The following is a 22838-nucleotide window of genomic DNA, read 5'->3' as shown; positions in this document are numbered from 1 at the left end:
GCCGGCAGCCAGAGCTGATGGATGTGTGAGAGCTGAGCATACCTTCAGTTAAGCCAGCAGAACTGTTGGCATACCTTCAAAAGCTCATGGTAACGGCCCTTCCGTCACTAAGCTCTGCAGACTTAATAAAAGACAGGGCCCACAGGCTACCGAAACCATCCTTCCTCCCTGACCAGATTCCCAGGGATGTTATAGCGAGAATTCACTTTTACCAGGTCAAAGACCAGCTAATGCGAAATGCCAGACAACACTCTGCCCTCCCTGATCCCTTTGCTGGGATTGCATTGTATGCAGACCTGTCACAAGCCGCTCTAATGGCGAGACACAACTTGGTATCGATTACCAAGATCCTGCGTAATCACAAAGTCATCTACAAATGGGGATTCCCCGCCAAGCTTATTGTGGACATGCACAACAAATCGTATGCGATTACATCGGTAGATAAAGGTATGGAGCTTCTTCGGAAATGCTGCTGCCTGAGAATGGAGAGTCAGAGGTACCCGACCCCCTCCATGGGTGACACAACAACCACCACCTGAATAAAAGGAGCAAGTAGATAACATACCCAGGACTGTGATACGAAATAGTGATCTCCTAACAACATAATCTAAGTCCCAGATATTCATCACAACTAGTGCCTTCAAACTGCACAGCGAGTGTAAAGCTTTTGATCATCCCACCCGTTGTTCGGCTGTTATTTGACTTATCTTTCTTTTCCACCACGTACGTTGCGAGATGTTTTCCATAACATGTTCTCCGCGAAGGATGCGGCTTATATGTTTTCATCTATCACTTGTTCCAGTTTATTTGGTTTCTGATTTTACGAGTTTGCTTATTCAGTACAAGGTAATAATACAACGGAGTCCCTGCACACTGGACACACCAATCGCCTCACTTCCAACACCTGGAACCACCACCAAATGACACACCTGCGCTTACTTACTGAATCTTACTCAATCTTAAAATGATGACATTTAATGTGAGAGGCCTGAACAGCCCCTACAAAAGGAGAGCCCTTTGGAAAACAGTCATAGATGCGAACTGCGATATCCTGTGTGCACAGGAGACTCACTTCTCTAGCATTAAACCCCCGAAATGCACACATGCCAAATTTCCACAGGTGTTTACAGCCAACGACTCTACCAAGAAAAATGGGGTACTGATTGTCAGAGACAGGATAACATTTTCTTTAATACAGGTACATGCTGACCCCCGAGGCAGCTTTTCATTCTGGTTGCTGAAATGGACCATGTCACCTACACCCTGGTAAATTTGTATGCACCTAATGTCAGGGCACTGAAATGTAAAGATAATTAAAAGAGATTTCGCGCAATATTTACGTGAGTAATGTGAATAGAGTAGGGTAAGGGCAAAAGTGATTAAGGTATTGGTAACTGTGATAATGTTAATTAGGATCTACGATCTCTATATTAAAACAAAAATCTATTACCGCTGATTAACAGAAAAGTGATAGTGCTGTATTTAAAGTGAATACGTGCAAGTGGTTGAAAAAACCAAACGACCATAAGGTGACAGCTAGCTAAGATACCATAAATAAATTGATGCAAATAAATATTAGTGAATAAATATCCTTAATTAAAAATAATTTTCAACTGTGGATAATTAATAAAGTGCAACCCATCAAAAGGATAAATATATTATACACAGAATATATCAACAGTTAACTACAATTAATGCAATCATCATGCAGATAAATGTGCCTTAAAACAGTGATGTCAGCATTGTAAAATTGAAAAAGAACAGTTCATAAATTCATAGATAGGTGGCGCTATTGCAGAGTTAAAGTCCTTCCATTAAGATCTGTGTATGTCTTATATGTTGAATGAGTTGTTCCTATAGTGGTGCCTCCTAGTTCAGTCTCTCAGAACTCTCACCTTAAAATAGTAGAAATCAGGCTGTGGTAATATACTTTCTGAGGTGTGGAAGTCCTGTCTGAAAACTTCTCCTTCTTGCTGCTTAGCTCTCCTTGTTATCTCCTTATTTCTTCCACTCTGGTGCAGCTCAGACCCAGGGGGAGAAGAGGGGGGAGGGGGGGGGGATAAAGAGAAGGGAGAGGGAGAGAGAAGATAGGCTCCACTAGTGTATTACTGTTTATAAGCAAAGGGAGATATTTATTTGATATATTCTCTTACATTTACAAGCATACAAATAGGCAGAGTAAAGAACGTATGAGAAGCTTGGCGTTCTCAGCGCCCTCTCACTTGTGTTGACAGCTGTGTGCCACTCCAGCCAATCCCTACGCGTTACGACACGTCACGTGTCTTCATCTGGGGAACCGGATTGGCTGTTGTATGTATCCTTATATATAATGAAATCCGGAAATGCTGAAACCGCCATTTTACTTATGGGTGTGCTGTTAAACTCGGCCGTCTGTATATTGAAACCGGAAGTGCTAGAACGGCCATTTTACTTATGGTTATGTTTGTAATGAACGGCGGTCATTTTTCTTTAGATATAGGAAGTTGATTCGCCGCCATTTTGTTGTAGATGGATATAGCACTACTCTGTGTGTTGGATTCCTATGTGGGCGGCCATTATTTTGGTGGAAATACAATTGGATATTCATTTTTATTTACGGCCAATATGTGTAATAAAAATTACACCATAGGAGCCACAATATAGCAAATGACCTTATATGGTGCACTTAATAATATTATACAATAAGAATATGTATAAAATTATACATATAAATATCGATTATGTCGAAGACCACACTGCGGTATACATGTAAAAACAGGTGAGAGTGCTCTGATACAGCAGTAAATAAATACATTATACATAATTAAATCGATTAAGAGTCAAATATCTTCTAAAACAATTCTACTCCGATACCATATTAAAATTAAAGCTATTGGTCAATATTATAACATGTACCAGTCATTAAGGTAATCATACACACTACTCATGAGATTAGTCAATGCACAATCATAAAATTAGATCCAAGATAAACATAAAACTTAATATATATGATTATAGTTACTAAATTGTAATATAAATCAGTTATGTTAACGGGTGCCAAAAGTATGTACAATTATAATATTTAAATTTAATAATGACCAGTAAAAAACAATAAAATTTATTAAAATATGAAAATATGATAAAAAATGTATTTAATAAAATGTTAAAAATTATTTAAAAGTTATTTAAAAAACAATTTAAATCAAATTCCACGTTAAGGCCCCCAGGTACCAAAGTGCGTAAAGTATGAATCCACCTGGATTCTTTCCGGCTGATATCACGGACTAGATGGCTACCTCTCCACATGGGTTTGTGTTTTTCAATCCCCCAAAATTGGAGATGTGTGGGCTCTCTGTTGTGTACTAATGCAAAATGTTTTGACACGTTGTGTTTGGGAAAGCCAGATTTTATATTTTGTACATGTTCTTTTATTCGTGTCTTAAGTGCTCTTTTTGTACGGCCTACATATTGAAGATTACAACTGCACTGTAGTACATACACAACCCCTTCAGTGTGGCATCCTATAAAATCTTTAATAATAAAATTTTGTCCTGTATTAGTAGCTATAAAATCTTTACGTTTTCCCTGAAATTTTTTCGCATGACGACAAGCATAACAGTTACGGCAGGGATAAAATCCTTTTCCTGAAAAGAATGTATATGCGGATGTTGGGGGAGGGTCAATGACTGACTTAACGATGAGGTCTCTAATAGTAGGTGCCCTCTTGTATACTATATTGGGTCTTTCTGGCAATATATCCTTGAGATCTTTATCGTTTTTTAAAATGTGCCAGTGTTTTTGTATAACTTTAGCTACATCTTTATATTGTGTGTTAAAATCTAATATTATACTAGGTGCTTCTTGTTGGATTCTCATCTTAGGTTGTTCTTCAAGCATTTTCTCTCGGTCCATACAATTGACATGTTCGATCTGGTTTTTTATCCAATCTTCATTGTAACCTTTTACTCTAAATCTTTCTCCAATCACCTGTGCTTGACTCCGATAGTCTTCTTCTTTTGTACAATTCCTTCTCAATCTTGTAAATTGGCCCTTTGGGATGTTATATAGCCACGATTTGTAGTGACAGCTATCTGTTGACAGGTAGCTATTAGCATCTACTTTTTTAAAATGCGTTTTAGTGACTATTTTCTGTCCTTCTAAACTTATGTTTAAGTCTAGGAAATCTATTTCTTTCTCTTCTATTCTCCATACCAAATTAATATTTTTTGTGTTGTCATTCAATTTATTTAGAAATATTTCCAGATTGTTTCTATCCCCATTCCACACTATCATTACATCGTCTATAAACCTTTTGTACAACGTAAGTTCGGCGGGGGTACTTGTATATACTGCCATTTCTTCCCACTGCGCCATAAATGCATTCGCCACTCCTGGTGCAAATTTGGCACCCATGGCTATTCCCACTAGTTGTTTAAAATAAGTTTGATTGTGCCAAAAATAATTGCACTTAAGGCAGAAATCGAGACATTTCAGTAGATATTTTCTCTGTTTACAAGTTAAAGTGCTGTATTTTCTTAAAAGCCATTTTGTTGCTGAGATCGCATCGTGGTGTTGTACTGTTGTATAAAGCGATGTAACATCTGCGGTGGCCAGTAATGTACGTCCCTTTAATACTGGCACTGTATTTAAAAGTTGTAATATGTGTTTAGTGTCTTTTAAATACGCTTGTGTTTGCTGGACCGCTGGTTGTATAAAATAGTCAATGTATTTACCCATTCTTGATGTAAGTGAATCAATACTATTGACTATAGGTCTTCCCGGTGGATTCTCTTTATTCTTGTGGATTTTAGGAATTGTGTAAATTATCGGTATTCGACAGGTTTCCGGTATTAAATATTTACTTTCTTTCGAGTTTAGTATATTTTTCCTCATGCCTAGATCTACTAGAGCTTCTAATTGTTTCTTATACTTTGAAGTAGGATTTCCAAGTAATCTGGTATATGTCGTTTCATCTTGTAGCTGCCTATTTAATTCGGTCAAATATTGTTCTTTTGACTGCAGCACTATTGCACCTCCCTTATCCGCCGGCCTGATTACTATATCTTTCCTTTCTGTCAGGCGTTTAATGCCATTTTTTATATGTATAGGGTCTGTGGCTTTTTTAATCTTTATGGAGTCTATATCCTGTAAGACTAGATTCTTGAAGACTTCCACATTTTGGTTGTTGGACATCTGTGGATTGAATAATGAGGCATTTCGTAGTGTACTATGTACTTCTGACTGTACAATTTCAATTCTTGGATTTAATGGCTTCCACAAGTTGTTCATCATATATTTTTTAATGTTAATTTTCCTGATGTTTTTTTGTATCCCAATGTACGTGTTGAACTTATTGAGATTATTTTTAGGTGCATGTTTAAGGCCCTTGTCGAGTACTGCCAGCTCTTCTGTTGTTATTTGTTTGCCGCTTATGTTCACTACATTTTCTCCAACTATACTCTTTTTCTTTTGGAGTCTCTTCCCTGATCTCCGTCCTCTCTTCGTTCTGGCGTATTTCTTCTGTGTTCTTCTTGGGGTCGTCTCCTGGGTGAGTGGTAGACGTCTTGAGTGGGTCTTTGCGGGGAGTATTCTCTCCTCTCTCTCTCTAAAAAAGGCCTTTGTGTGTTATAATTTTGTTGGTACCCGTAGTAGTGGGGGTCTTCATAGTGATGTTCTTGGTAGTCTCTAATAGGGTCAAATCTATTGTACGTGGGTATCGGATTGCGTCCATATCCGTCTCGATATTCATGTTGATATGGTGGTATTCTATTTTCTCTTGTATTTCTCTCATTATGTTGCCAATTTCTGTTATTAAAGGGTTTTCTAAAGGGTTTCTTTCCTCCTCTTTTTGGAGTGTGTTGCCCGTATACGTAGTTGTTTCTTTGGTTATAATTAGTTCTTGGTGTACCTCCATATGTATCTCTTTCATCTCTTCTTATTTGATTGGGGCCATCTGTATAGGGTCTATCTCTATGTGCACGTGGTGTTTCCATTCTTCTCTCTTTTTCTTTCCACCTAGGTGGGTTGAGTGCGTGCGTTGTTGTGGGGTCTTGAATTCTAACTTCCCTTTCCGGAGTTGAGTATGCAGATGCAGGAGGGTCGGGTTCAACTTTACTTTGCCATTTGAAGACCTGGTTGGTCTTGTAATCCGTTATATCCCTTTGATATTTTTTCATTTTCCGATTTTGTACTTCTAGGTCTTTAGTTATTAAATCCTTATTAAGTTGGGTTGCCAGTCTTTTAAAATCCGCTGTTTCTTTAAATGGTTCCATTTTTTGTTTAATTTCTTCTATCTGTTGTTCCAATAGTATGGCTTTCTTGTGTTTACGTCCTAGTAGGAATTTTAGACCTTCAATGCTTTTCTCATTATAGAACGCAAACCATTCTTCCATTGAATCTTTGTCAGTCAGCCCATCATTTGGTGGTACTTCCCACCTTAATCTTCTGGGGACAATGTTTTCTCTAATATATCTCTCGAATGTATTAGTGTCCCACCATAGATTGATCTTTTTTTCCATATGGTGTCCTAATTTTCTGGTCATACTTTCCAGATCTGTGTTTCGTGTTTTATTGATTGGGTTAAATACCTCATCTAGATTTACTTTTCTATTTTCAATATAGGTAAATACATCCATGTTAGCTGCAAAGGTGTATGTATGTGAAATCTCAAACAGTGAATGGTAAAATTTCCTTCGCGCTGGTGGATGTGACAAGTACTGATAACTAAGTAGTGTAGATTAATAAATAAATAAATATTGCTGCACAATAAAAGTGCTCACACAACCACTTAATGAAATGATAATTAAAAGAGATTTCGCGCAATATTTACGTGAGTAATGTGAATAGAGTAGGGTAGGGCAAAAGTGATTAAGGTATTGGTAACTGTGATAATGTTAATTAGGATCTACGATCTCTATATTAAAACAAAAATCTATTACCGCTGATTAACAGTAAAGTGATAGTGCTGTATTTAAAGTGAATACGTGCAAGTGGTTGAAAAAACCAAACGACCATAAGGTGACAGCTAGCTAAGATACCATAAATAAATTGATGCAAATAAATATTAGTGAATAAATATCCTTAATTAAAAATAATTTTCAACTGTGGATAATTAATAAAGTGCAACCCATCAAAAGGATAAATATATTATACACAGAAAATATCAACAGTTAACTACAATTAATGCAATCATCATGCAGATAAATGTGCCTTAAAACAGTGATGTCAGCATTGTAAAATTGAAAAAGAACAGTTCATAAATTCATAGATAGGTGGCGCTATTGCAGAGTTAAAAAAGTCCTTCCATTAAGATCTGTGTATGTCTTATATGTTGAATGAGTTGTTCCTATAGTGGTGCCTCCTAGTTCAGTCTCTCAGAACTCTCACCTTAAAATAGTAGAAATCAGGCTGTGGTAATATACTTTCTGAGGTGTGGAAGTCCTGTCTGAAAACTTCTCCTTCTTGCTGCTTAGCTCTCCTTGTTATCTCCTTATTTCTTCCACTCTGGTGCAGCTCAGACCCAGGGGGAGAAGAGGGGGGAAGGGGGGGGGATAAAGAGAAGGGAGAGGGAGAGAGAAGATAGGCTCCACTAGTGTATTATTGTTTATAAGCAAAGGGAGATATTTATTTGATATATTCTCTTACATTTACAAGCATACAAATAGGCAGAGTAAAGAACGTATGAGAAGCTTGGCGTTCTCAGCGCCCTCTCACTTGTGTTGACAGCTGTGTGCCGCTCCAGCCAATCCCTACGCGTTACGACACGTCACGTGTCTTCATCTGGGGAACCAGATTGGCTGTTGTATGTATCCTTATATATAATGAAATCCAGAAATGCTGAAACCGCCATTTGAAATGAATTCGTAAAGTCTTCACAATGGCAAAAAGATTGCAAAAAGGTAGCTTAATTATATGTGGCGATTTTAACATGGTTATGAATGCAGAATGGGACACCTCCTCGGTGGCCTTTAGGCGGAGGCCCTCTTAGGACCTCTTTGTCATGAGGAACGACTTAAGTGCCTTAAGACCACCGAGAGAGATTACACGCACTTTTCTGCAGTACACAGTAGCTACTCTAGGATTGATTTTTTCCTTACCGATATGTATACCTTGCAGAAGGTCCGGGCTGCTGACATCCACAGCATCACGTGGTCAGACCACGCTCCTGTGACAATTGAAGTTGTGGATGACAGCAAGACCTCCCAAAAACCACTATGGCGCAACAATACATTTCTCCTATCGCACCCAAAAATTAGGGATGAGATAGCAGAGAAACTCACAGAATTTTTCTGAATTAATGATAATGGGGAATGCTCCCCGACGACGATATGGTGTGCGCATAAGGCATTCACTAGGGGTACCCTCATACAAATTGCCTCCAGAGAGAGGAAAAAGAAATCACAACGCATGTCACAACTTCAAGAGACTATAGCAGATCTTGAAGCGAAACACAAGAATCCCATCACCAAATCCAATGAAGTACTTAAACGCCTTACTTCTTGCCGGGAAGAACTGCGACAGGAGCTTAGGGCAGATTGCGACACATACTTTAAAATACTAAAATGATCATACTACTCCCAAAATAACCTGTCGGGTAAATTATTAGCTTCCCAACTCAAGAAAAGACAGGCACGCTCAAATATCACACACATCAAGCACCACCACACCAACACATTATTTCAAAACCCTAAGGATATAGGCAATGTATTCAAAGATCACTACGAATCCCTGTACAACCTAAATGCGGACCCCTCTACACACCAGCCCACAAGCGAGGAGATCGAGGAATTCCTACACGGAGTTCATCTTCCATCCATAGACACAACCTCACTACATAAACTGAACGCCCCTATCAGTTACCAGGAAGTTGAATCGGTTATTAAATCCCTACCCATGCATAAATCCCCAGGCGCGGATGGCTTTTCTGACGAATATTACAAAGCCTTCACCTCCCTTCTCACCCCCGAACTAGTGAAAGTATTCAATATAGCAGCCTCCTCGGGTAACTTCTCCAAAGAGATGCTACAAGCTGTGATAGTCACCCTACCGAAAGCTGGCAAGGACACATCAATCCCCCAAAATTTCAGGCCCATATCTCTTTCCAATTCGGATCTCAAAATCTACGCTAAAATCTTAGCGTACAGATTAAAAGATATTACCCCCTTTCTTATAGGACTGGATCAGGTCGGATTTGTAAAGAGTAGACAAGCCCCTGATGGGACGAGAAGGATGTTGAACCTATTGCGACTAGCTAAAGTCAACAAGATACCGAGTATATTTATGGCATTGGATGCTGAAAAGGCCTTCGACAGGGTCGAAGGCCTTTTCCTTTTACCTGTCTAGGACCTTACACAAATTTGGCATCTCTGGCCTGATCCATTCCGCGATTATGTCCCTGTATATGAACGCCACAGCGAAAGTCTATTCCTCTAGTCTACTTTCAGATCCCTTTACGCTAACTAACGGCACCTGACAAGGATGCCCCTTATCCCCAATAATTTTTTCATTGGTTATAGAGCCGTTAGCGGAATATATTAGAACTAATAATGCAATAGAGGGCATCACGGTAGGCTCTGAATGCCATAAAATAGTGCTCTTCGCTGACGACATCATACTAACTATATCTAACCCAAATTCATTGCTACCCTCTATTAAATCCCTTTTACACAAGTTTGGACAGGTTTCCTATTACAAGGTCAACACAAGTAAATGCTATGCACTGACCATCAATATATCTGATGAAATAAAACCCGGCTTAAAGGACATTTTTCCCTGTAACTGGGACCCGCCCTCCATTACATACCTTGGTGTGCAGCTGGCATCTTCTTCTACCAAAATCTACTCATGCAACTTCCCTCCACTATTAGCAAAAATGGAGGAAGAATTAAATCAAATTAGTAAACTACAACTCACGTAGTTGGGGAGGATAGCTGCATACCAAATGCAAGTATTGCCCAAACTATTGTATATTTTTAGAACTTTACCCATCCCTGTTCCCCAAAAATTCTTCACACACATAGAAATGCTTCTGAAAAAATTCATATGGGGGTGTAGAAAACCTAGAATTGCTCTAGCACAACTTTACAAATCTAAACACCTTGGTGGCGTTGGCCTCCCCAATGCTCAAATATACTACAAGGCAGCAATACTGGACCAAATGCGCTACTGGTTTTCCTGTCAAACGGACAACCGCTGGTCTGATATTGAGCGCACGGTTACACCGGGTCACGATCTCCCAGCAATGTCCATAGCCGCTTGCCTTCACCATAAACCCAATATCCCTCCTTACCCAACCATACAAGCCACTATTGGTAGTCCTCTTTGGTAAACTATCAATTTACTGATATCCCGACTGGCAAACTAGGTATACCACTAGCAACATATGAATATTTAATCCCTAACTTCTCGGCTCAAGCATGGAAGAAACAGGGTGTACACTTCTCAGCCGCTGAGCTGGATAAGTTGAGCGAAATTGACAGATATAGGTTGTTCCAATTAAATCACTACTCAAGCTCCAACCCGACCCGACCAATAGAAATTCCACAGATCTTATGGGATTTCCTGATCAATAATCCCCTGAGCAATCGCAAAGGCATATCCCTGTTTTACAAATTTGCCACCCCCACTTATTTACAATCTAAGCTGCCCAATATGGTAAAGTTGAAACAGGAATTACAAAGAGAATACCCCTTGCACCAATGGCATATAGCTATAAAATACAACAGTAAATCCTCGTCATGCGCAGACCATTGGGATAATGCACAAAAACTTTTACATGGATGGTACCTTACACCTTCATGCCTGAAAAGGTTGAGCCCTAACATATCTTCACTATACTGGAGGGAATGTATGACCACGGAAGTCTTCTTCATGTATTCTGGAGCTGTAGGGTCATACAGCCTTTCTGGAAAGATGTTCAATCCCTCATTCTGAATGTTACTAATATACACTTTGTCCTCAACCCTGCATTTACACTACTAAGCCTGGGTATCGAATCTTTTCCCCCTCTAGTGAGGAAAGTGGTCATCCATATACTGTTCGCAGCCCGCATATCAATAGCAAAGGAATGGCGATCACAAGCACCCCCTAAAATAGAAGAGGTTATCTCTAGAGTAAATGCTCAATATACAATGGAAAAAATACTTGCCTACACAAAAAAGAGGATCTCTGACTTTCCATAAACATTGGGAGATTTGGAGATCCTCTCGGTATGCTTCTAGACATTTATGATATGTGAATAGGAATCACTGATACTCTGAAGCATATATGATGCCTGTTGGTGGTGTGGAGTAATGGCATGAGCAGTCACCCTCAAACTATTGGATGTATTAAAATGAGCCTCACATTGTGGTGTGTTAGGTGTGCAGGAAACACTCTGTACTTGTGAACAAATTACATCTATGTTCCTAAATTTCTAACAATGCAATGACAGAACATACTACTCCTTTTAACCCTCCAGGGACCCTCAATAAAGTCCAAGGCGGGCTAGTTTGTGACAACCCAGCAAAAAGCCTGTTCACAGTGTGAACCCAAAATGGGTGACAGGCTGTACCTCCTGTTGAGGTCAAAAGTTTATAGCCATATATGTAGCTCGAGCACCCAAGTTATATTTACTGTTATTAGTGTAGTAAGCACTGCATTTATTATTCACCTTGTATAACCTTAACAATGTAATTAATGTATGTCATGATATGTACAATGTGAAAATCAATAAAAATCTATTGTTTAAAAGGAGAACCGAGGCCTCGTACATTTAGGGAGACGAGCTTAAGCGTCATGGAGAAACAAAAACCCAAGAGAAAGCAACTAGAAAAAGGGTGTAAAAAAGCCCTGTGTAAAATGCTTGAGTCATGGGTAGCATGTATTGCTACTATCCAGGTGGGGGCAATAGTGGGCCATATCAACAAACAGGTTAATAAGAAACAAAAGCATTTGTGAATGTAAACATTTGTGCGGTTAGGTGAAAAAAAAGTGTCCAGCTACTAACAATTGTATAAGAAAAAGGGATTTCAGGGTAGCTTGAGCAGGTACCAGAGAATAATCAGCTCCATTCCATATCCATGTGATGGGGCTGGCGAGATGTAGGAGGATGGTCATCAGTAGGTAGAATACCCCATTCCTTCAGAAGGTCTATGCCAGCTTTTAGGCTTCCTTATCTATTAATTGTGAGTTTGGTCGGGAAGCCCCATTGGTAGCTATAATATTATTGTTATGGAGGGCCTTAGTAATGGAGACTAGTTTCTTCCTATTTAGAAGTGTTATGAAAGATCAGCTTAGAATTTGATTCCAGAATAAGGTGCAGGAAGTGCAGGTGTGTTTTTGGCTGCAAACGTACATTTTTCATTTATATTGTAAAAGTAAATTCTTGCCAGCACATGTCTAGAGACCAACACTGGCAGGAAATCAGGTTTAGAAATTCTGTGAGCCCGGTCAATGGCCATTTCTAGGTCCGTGAGTGCCGGAAGATATTTCATTAGTTGTTGAAGAAAAGGGACCAAGGCGTCAGAGTTAACTGATTCTGGTATGCCACGGAATTTAATTTTGTTCCTCTTGGAACGGTCTTCAAGGTCTGCTATTTTCAGTTTCAATTGGTTCAGTTTTGCGTCATGGGTTGAAGTCGCAGAAGTATCTGGGAGAGCAGAGGAGCTTCAGCAGAAAGCAATCATCTGCATCGTCGGCCGATCACGCCCCTCCCCCCTTTTAAAGCTTTATTTGAAAATCCAATGTGCACAGCAGAGGGGTAAGGGTTTGTGTTCCATCTGAGACTTGTTCAATAGTTGGGGGTGGTAACTAGGGATGAGCCGAACACCCCCCGGTTCGGTTCGCACCAGAACCTGCAAACAGACCGAAAATTTGCACGAACATTAGAACCCCATTGAAGTCTATGGGACTCAAACGTTCTAAATCAAAAGTGCTCATTTTAAAGGCTAATTTGCATGGTATTGTCCTAAAAAGGGTTTGGGGACCCGGGTCCTGCCCAAAAAAAGTGAAATATTCCTTTAAATATCGTACCTGGGGGTGTCTATAGTATGCCTGTAAAGTGGCGCGTGTTTCCTGTGCTTAGAACAGTCCCTGCACAAAATGTCATTTTTAAAGGAAAAAAAGTCATTTAAAACTGCGTTCGGCTTTAATGTAATGTCCGGTCCTGGCAATATGGATGAAAATCAGTGAGACAAATGGCATGGGTACCCCCCAGTCCATTACCAGGCCCTTTGGGTCTTGTATGGATATTAAGAGGAACCCCGCACCCAAATTAAAAAAGGAAAGGTGTGGGGCCCCCCCAGGCCCTATATACTCTGAACAGCAGTATACAGGCGGTGCAAACAAGACAAGGACTGTAGGTTTGTTGTTAAAATGAATCTGTTTGTAATTTTGAACTTGTACATTTTTAACGTGTTTAGCTCCAGCCAAAAAATCTATTTTAAGCTTTTTAGAAAACATAGGGAAGGGTTATCACCCCTGTGACATTTGTTTTGCTGTCTGTGCTCCTCTTCAGAAGATTTCACCTCACTTTTTGTCCCAATGACAAATGTTTTTTGAAAATTTGGGGTTTTTGGTGAAACAAGGATTGGTGATAAAGCATCAGTGAAAAGGAGAAAAGTTTTTCCCATATTAACTCTTACAGGAGGGAATTTCCCTTCCTAGGGGTAGATTTCATCTCACTTCCTGTTGTCTCCTTCCGTTTGCAAGTAGGAGTCGTTTGTAAGTTGGTTGTTTGAAAGTAGGGGCCTGCCCTATATACTCAGCAGAAATTTGGGCCTAAGGTGTTGTTGTGGCCACAACACTGTAAGCCCTCACAGGGCCCTGCTGTGAAATATTAGATCAAGAATTGTAATTACATGCCCCTGTTGAACAGGGGCAGAAAAATTGGGTCTTTGGTGGTGGTGGTGCTGGTGAGTAACACTGTAAGTCCTCACAGTTACTCTTGGTGGGCGCAGAAACGGGCCCTGCTGTGAAATATTAGATCAAGAATTCTAAATACATGTCCCTGTTAAACAGGGGCTGAAAAAGTGGGCCTTAGGCACTGGTGCTGGTGCCACAACACTGCAACCCCTCACAGATAATCCAGTTGGAGCGCAGGAACTAGCCCTGCTGCAAAGAATTGCATCAAAAATTGTAATTACACGCCCCTGTTAAACAGGGGCTGAAAAATTGGGCCTTAGGCACTGGTGATGGTGCCACAACACTGCAACCCCTCACAGATACTCTAGTTGGAGCGCAGGAACTAGCCCTGCTGCAAAGAATTACATTAAAAATTGTAATTACACGCCCCTTTTAAACAGGAGCTGAAAAATTGGGCCTTAGGCACTGGTGGCGGCGCCCAGAACCAAAAATGTTCTTACAAGCTATCAGCGTGATCATTGAGGAGGAAGAGGATAATTACTCAGCATAACAGGATAGTCACTCAGCATTAGGAATGAGCCGAACACCCCCCGGTTCGGTTCGCACCAGAACCTGCGAACGGACCGAAAGTTCGCACGAACGTTAGAACCCCATTGACGTCTATGGGACTCGAACGTTCGAAATCAAAAGTGCTCATTTTAAAGGCTAATTTGCATGGTATTGTCCTAAAAAGGGTTTGGGGACCCGGGTCCTACCCCAGGGGACATGTATCAATGCAAAAAAAACTTTTAAAAACGGCCGTTTTTTCGGGAGCAGTGATTTTAATGATGCTTAAAGTAAAAAAAAAAAAGTGAAATATTCCTTTAAATATCGTACCTGAGGGGTGTCTATAGTATGCCTGTAAAGTGACGCGTGTTTCCCGTGTTTAGAACAGTCCCTGCACCAAATGTCATTTTTAAAGGAAAAAATCTCATTTAAAACTGCTTGCGGGTTTAATGTAATGTCGGGTCCTGGCAATATGGATGAAAATCAGTGAGACAAACGGCATGGGTACCCCCCAGTCCATTACCAGGGCCCAGTGGCGTAGCGTGGGTTGTCAGCACCCGGGGCAAGGCAAGTAATTTGCGCCCCCCCCAACCTGCGGACTTTTAGCTATCCCTGAGTCCCTTCAAATACAATAGTACTGACCTACCTGATTCCTATACTGACCACTACACTGAGAACTACACTGTCCACTACACTACATTGTCCACTACACTGACCACTATACTATACTCACCACCATACTACACTGACCACTATACTAAACTGTCCACTATACTGACCACTATACTACACTACACTGTCCACTATACTACACTGTACTTGACCACCATACTACACTGACCACCATACTACACTGACCACCATACTACACTGTCCACCATACTACACTGTCCACCATACTAGGTGGGCACTGCACAGCAATTTATATGATGGGCACTGCACATGACATGGTGGGCACTGTATGACACAGCACATTACATGGTGGGTACAGCGCATTACATGGTGGGCACTGCATGGCACAGCACATGACGTGGTGGGCACAGCACATTACATGGTGGGCACTGAATGGCACATAACATTACATGGTGGGCACAACACATTACATGGTGGGCACTGCATGGCATAGCACGTTTCATGGTGGGAAATGCAACTGCACATTACATGTTAGGAACTGCACATGACATGGTGGGCACTGTTGAACAGCACAGCACATTACACAGTGGGCACAACACACTACATGCTGGGCACAGCACATGGCAGGGTGGGCACAGCATAGCACATGACATGGTGGGAAGTGCACATGACATGGTGGGCGCTGCACATTACACGGTGGGCACTGCACATTACACGGTGGGCACTGCACATTACATGGTGGGATCACTGTATGGCACAGCACATGACACGGTGGACACTGCAAATTACATAGCGGGCATTGCAAGGCACAGCCATGACATGGTGGGCATTGCACATGACATGGTTGGCACTGGATGGCACATCACATGACATGGTGGGCACTGCACATTACATGGTGGGCAATGCAAGGCACAGCACATGACATGGTGGGCACTGCACATTACATGGTGGGCACTGCAAGGCACAGCATGACATAGTGGGCACTGCACATCACATGAAGGGCAATGTAATGCACAGCACATGACATGGTCAGCACAGCGCATTACATGGTGGGCACTGCAATGTACAGCAAATGACATACTGGACACAGCACATTACATGGGGGGCACTGCAAGGCACATGACATGGTGGGCACAGCGCATTACATGGTGGGCACTGAATGGCACATAACATTACATGGTGGGCACAACACATTACATGGTGGGCACTGCATGGCATAGCACGTTTCATGGTGGGAAATGCAACTGCACATTACATGTTAGGAACTGCACATGACATGGTGGGCACTGCAAGGCACAGCATGACATAGTGGGCACTGCACATCACATGAAGGGCAATGCAATGCACAGCACATGACATTGTTCAGCACAGTGCATTACATGGTGGGCACTGCAACGTACAGCAAATGACATACTGGACACAGCACATTACATGGGGGGCACTGCAAGGCACATGACATGGTGGGCACAGCACATTACATGGGGGGCACTGCAAGGCACATGACATGGTGGGCACAGCACATTACATGGGGGGCATTGCAAGGCACATGACATTGTGGGCACAGCACATTACATGGGGACACTGCAAGGCACATGACATGACATGGTGGGCACAGCACATTACATGGGGGGGCACTGCAAGGCACATGACATGACATGGTGGGCACAGCACATTACATGGGGGGGCACTGCAAGGCACATGACATGACATGGTGGGCACAGAACATTACATGGGGACACTGCAAGGCACATGACATGGTGGGCACAGCACATTACATAGGGGCACTGCAATGCACATGACGGGGACATGGTGGGCACAGCACATTACATGGGGGGCACTGCAATGCACATGACAGGACATGGTGGGCACAGCACATTACATGGGGGGCACTGCAAGGCACATGACATGACATGGTGGGCACAGCACATTACATGGGGGGCACTGCAAGGCACATGACATGACATGGTGGGCACAGCACATTACATGGGGACACTGCAAGGCACATGACATGGTGGGCACAGCACATTACATGGGGGGGCACTGCAAGGCACATGACATGGTGGGCACAGCACATTACATAGGGGCACTGCAATGCACATGACAGGACATGGTGGGCACAGCACATTACATGGGGGGCACTGCAAGGCACATGACATGACATGGTGGGCACAGAACATTACATGGGGACACTGCAAGGCACATGACATGACATGGTGGGCACAGCACATTACATGGGGGGCACTGCAATGCGCATGACATGGTGGGCACAGCACATTACATAGGGGCACTGCAATGCACATGACAGGACATGGTGGGCACAGCACATTACATGGGGGGCACTGCAATGCACATGACAGGACATGGTGGGCACAGCACATTACATGGGGGGGCACTGCAAGGCACATGACATGACATGGTGGGCACAGCACATTACATGGGGGGCCCTGCAAGGCACATGACATGACATGGTGGGCACAGCACATTACATGGGGACACTGCAAGGCACATGACATGGTGGGCACAGCACATTACATGGGGGGGCACTGCAAGGCACATGACATGACATGGTGGGCACAGCACATTACATGGGGGGCACTGCAATGCACATGACATGGTGGGCACATGACATGGTGGGCACAGCACATTACATGGGGGGCACTGCAATGCACATGACATGACATGGTGGGCACAGCACATTACATGGGGGCACTGCAAGGCACATGACATGACATGGTGGGCACAGCACATTACATGGGGGGCACTGCAAGGTACATGACATGACATGGTGGGCACAGCACATTACATGGGGGGCACTGCAAGGCACATGACATGACATGGTGGGCACAGCACATTACATGGGGGGCACTGCAAGGTACATGACATGGTGGGCACAGCACTTTACATAGTGGGCACTGCAATGCACATGACATGGTGGGCACAGCACATTACATGGGGGGCACTGCAATGCACATGACAGGACATGGTGGGCACAGCACATTACATGGGGGGCACTGCAAGGCACATGACATGACATGGTGGGCACAGCACATTACATGGGGGGCACTGCAAGGCACATGACATGACATGGTGGGCACAGCACATTACATGGGGACACTGCAAGGCACATGACATGGTGGGCACAGCACATTACATGGGGGGGCACTGCAAGGCACATGACATGACATGGTGGGCACAGCACATTACATGGGGGGCACTGCAATGCACATGACATGACATGGTGGGCACAGCACATTACATGGGGGGCACTGCAAGGTACATGACATGACATGGTGGGCACAGCACATTACATGGGGGGCACTGCAAGGCACATGACATGACATGGTGGGCACACACATTACATGGGGGGCACTGCAAGGTACATGACATGACATGGTGGGCACAGCACATTACATGGGGGGCACTGCAAGGTACATGACATGACATGGTGGGCACAGCACATTACATGGGGGGCACTGCAAGGCACATGACATGACATGGTGGGCACACACATTACATGGGGGGCACTGCAAGGTACATGACATGACATAGTGGGCACAGCACATTACATGGGGGGCACTGCAATGCACATGACATGGTGGGCACAGCACTTTACATAGTGGGCACTGCAATGCACATGACAGGACATGGTGGGCACAGCACATGACATGGTGGGCACTGGGCACAAGAGAGCACATTACATGGGGGAAGCAGCAGTCTGTCCCCTAGCACAATAATTACACAACATCCCCCTAACAAATGTACTGACCTTATCATAACAGCATGGGAGATGTCCTTCCTCCCGGGCTCCTGCTGGATAGGACATCAGCGCCCCTCCCCCAGACACTGAGGATCTGTGTGTGTGTAACAGATCCTGTGATAGGGGTCAGTCATCGGCAGAGACAGGACTGGGCTGCACTGACTTGTCTCCTCCAATACTGTCCACTACACTGACCTCCATAGTGACACTACACTGACCTCCATACTATACTAAACTACACTGACCTCCATACTATACTAAACTACACTGTCCTGCCTACAGTCTCTCTCTCTCGCCCCCCTCCCTCCCCCCCCAGTAACATGACTCTCACTTACCTTCTTATCCTGGCTGCATCGGTCTGGATGATGAGAACACAGCGGCGGCTCACTTTCTTCTCTCCCCTGCGCTCTGCTTGCTGCCATGTTCAGTATCCAGCGCCCTGTGATTGGGTGTATGGGGGTCATGTGCGGAGGCGGGGCGCCTCACATGACCCCCATACACCCAATCACAGGGCGCCGGACACTTAACATGGCGGCCGGAGCCCGGGGACACAAAATTAAAAATTAGGAGGAGGCAGCCAGTGACACATACTGGCGCCCCCCTAAATATCGCGCCCGGGGCCACGGCACCCCCTGCACCCCCCACGCTACGCCACTGCCAGGCCCTTTGGGTCTTGTATGGATATTAAGGGGAACCCCGCACCCAAATTAAAATAAGGAAAGGTGTGGGGCCACCAGGCCCTATATACTCTGAACAGCAGTATACAGGCTGTAGGTTTGTTGTTAAGTAGAATCTCTTTGTAATTTTGAACGGGTACATTTTTAACGTGTTTAACTCCAGCCAAAAAATCTTTTTAAGCTTTTTGGAAAACATAGGAAAGGGTTATCACCCCTGTGACATTTGTTTTGCTGTCTTTCCTCCTCTTCAGAAGATTTCACCTCACTTTTTGTCCCAATGGATTGGAAAGCATCAGTGGAAAGGAGAAATGTTTTTCCCATATTAACTCTTACAGGAGAGAATTTCCCTTCCTAGGGGTAGATTTCACTTCCTGTTGTCTCCTTCCGTTTGCAAGTAGGAGTTGTTTGTAAGTTAGTTGTTTGAAAGTAGGGTCCTGCCCTATATACTCAGCAGAAATTTGGGCCTTAGGTGTTGCTGTGGCCACAACACTGTAAGCCCTCACAGGGCTCTGCTGTGAAATATTAGATCAAGAATTGTAATTACATGCCCCTGTTGAACAGGAGCTGAAAAATTAGGCCTTAGGCATTGGTGCTGGTGCCACAACACTGCAACCCCTCACAGACACTCTAGTTGGAATGCAGGAACGAGCCCTGCTGCAAAGTATTGCATCAAAAATTGTAATTACACGCCCCTGTTAAACAAGGGCTGAAAAATTGGGCCTTAGGCACTGGTGCTGGTGCCACAACACTGCAACCCCTCACAGACACTCTAGTTGGAATGCAGGAACGAGCCCTGCTGCAAAGTATTACATCAAAAATCGTAATTACACGCCCCTGTTAAACAGGGGCTGAAAAATTGTGCCTTAGGCACTGGTGGTGGCACCCAGAAGTAAAAATTTTCTTACAAGCTATCAGCGTGATGATTGAGGAGGAAGAGGATAATTACTCAGGGATAGTCACTCAGCATCAGCATAGGCAGTCTTTGAAGGGATCTGAGATTTCAAAAAAAATTATTCGGTTACATCAGCATCAGGTGCTTGGTAGCTGGTGGTGATCCAAGACTCATTCATTTTTATGAAGGTCAGTCGATCGACCGAGTCAGTGGACAGACGCACCCTGTGATCGGTTACCACGCCTCCAGCAGCACTGAATGTGCGTTCCGAAAGAACGCTGGATGCAGGACAGGCCAGTAGCTCAATTTCATACTGTGCAAGCTCTGGCCAGTGATCCATCCTCAAGACCCAGTAACCCAGAGGATTTTCGGTGGGAAAGGTGTCCAAGTCTGATCTTGCCCCTAGGTATTCCTGCACCATGTAAAACAGACGCTGGCGATGGTTGCTGGAACCGATCATACCTTGGGGCTGCGGACCAAAAAATTGTCTGAACGCATTGGTCAGACGGCCACCTTCTCCACCGCTCCTTCTTTGACTGACCGAAGCCTCAGCAACACATTGTCCAGAAACAGGAGGACTGATCCCTTAAAGACTGCTGCTGATGCTGAGTGCCAGGCTCCACCTCCATACTGACACAATCTTCCTCCTCCTCCTCTTCCTCCTCGTCCTCTTCCTGTGTGATCGGCGGGCACGCAGGAACACTGTCTGGATAAAGGGGGCCTTGAGAGCTAAGGAAGTCCTCCTCTTCCTGCCTCTGTTCTGCCTCAAGTGCCCTGTCCATTATTCCACGCAGCGTGTGCTCCAACAGGTGGACAAGGGGGACAGTGTCACTGATGCATGCACTGTCACTGCTCACCATCCTCGTGGCCTCCTCAAATGGTGACAGGACAGTGCATGCATCCCTGATCATGGCCCACTGGCGTGGGGAAAAAAAACCAAGCTCCCCTGACCCTGTCCTGGTGCCATAGTCGCACAGGTACTCATTGATGGCCCTCTGCTGCGTGTGCAGCCGCTGCAGCATGGCCAACGTTGAGTTCCACCTGGTGGGCATGTCACAGATTAGGCGGTTCTTGGGCAGGTTAAACTCCTTTTGGAGGTCCGTCAGCCGAGCACTGGCATTATATGACCGGCGGAAATGCACACAGACTTTCCTGGCCTGCCTCAGGACATCCTGTAAGCCCGGGTACCTGCCCAAGAACCGCTGCACCACCAAGTTAAGGACGTGAGCCAAACAGGGCACATGGGTCATTTGTCCCTGTCGGAGGGCAGAGAGGAGGTTGGTGCCATTGTCGCAAACCACCATTCCTGCCTTAAGTTGGCGTGGCGTCAACCACCTCTGAACCTGCCCCTGCAGAGCTGACAGAACCTCTGCCCCAGTGTGGCTCCTGTCCCCCAAGCACACCAGCTCAAGCACCGCATGGCATCTTTTGGCCTGCGTACTTGCGTAGCCCCTTGAACGACTACGGAGCACCGCTGGTTCCGAGGAAGAGGCCATGGAGGAAGAAGAAGAGGAGGGGGTGGAGGAGAGAGGTGTGTCACAATCATTAGCATTTTGGAGGCGTGGTGGCGGAACAACCTCCAACACTACTGCACCTTGTCCTGCATCCTTCCCAGCTGCCAGCAGAGTCACCCAATGCGCCGTGAAACTTAGGTAACGTCCCTGTCCATGCCTGCTGGACCATGAGTCAGCGGTAATATGCACCTTACCGCTGACCGCCCTGTCCAGCGAGGCATGAACATTGCCTTCCACATGCTGCTAGAGAGCCGGAATTGCCTTCCGTGGGAAAAAGGGGCGTTTGGGTACCTGCCACTGAGGAACCGCACATTCCACAAACTCACGGAAGGGGGCAGAGTCTACCAACTGAAAAGGCAGCAGTTGAAGTGCTAGCAATTTTGCCAAGCTAGCATTCAACCGTTGGGCATGTGGATGGCTGGGAGAAAACTTCTTTCGGCGGTGCAGCAGCTGGGGCAGGGAAATTTGCCTGGTACAATCTGACGTCGGTGTACCAAAATCAGATTGCCCACAAGTACGTGGCTGTGACACACCTAATTCTACACCTTCATTCCTCTCAGTGCAGGTCTCAGAGAGGACTGAAGGTCTAGTGGGGTTGGAAATCTCAGCTGATGAGGAGCAAGCAGAGGTCCTCTTTGTTCTTTGGTGTGGGTCTTTTAGATACGCTTGCCAACGAACTGCATGGCAGGTCAACATATGTCTGGTCAAGCATGTGGTACCCAAGCGGGAGATGTTTTGGCCACGCGAGATACGCTTGAGACATATGTTGCAAATAGCAGCGGTGCGATCTGATGCACTCGTCTCAAAAAAGGCCCACACCAAAGAACTTTTTGAATAACGTGCAGAGACTGCAGCGCCCTGCACATGTGGAGCTTTGGGGTGTGATGCAGTCAATGTGCTGCCCTTAGGCTGGCCCCTGGAGGGCATCCTGCCTCGTTGGTGATGTGCCGCCTCATCCACTCGACCAAGTCTTCCGCATGTTGCGGCTCAACATGGCC

Source organism: Aquarana catesbeiana, linkage group LG10 (assembly GCF_042186555.1).
Source record: "Aquarana catesbeiana isolate 2022-GZ linkage group LG10, ASM4218655v1, whole genome shotgun sequence".
NCBI classification, from domain to species: domain Eukaryota; kingdom Metazoa; phylum Chordata; class Amphibia; order Anura; family Ranidae; genus Aquarana; species Aquarana catesbeiana.
This window is presented reverse-complemented; position numbering follows the sequence as displayed.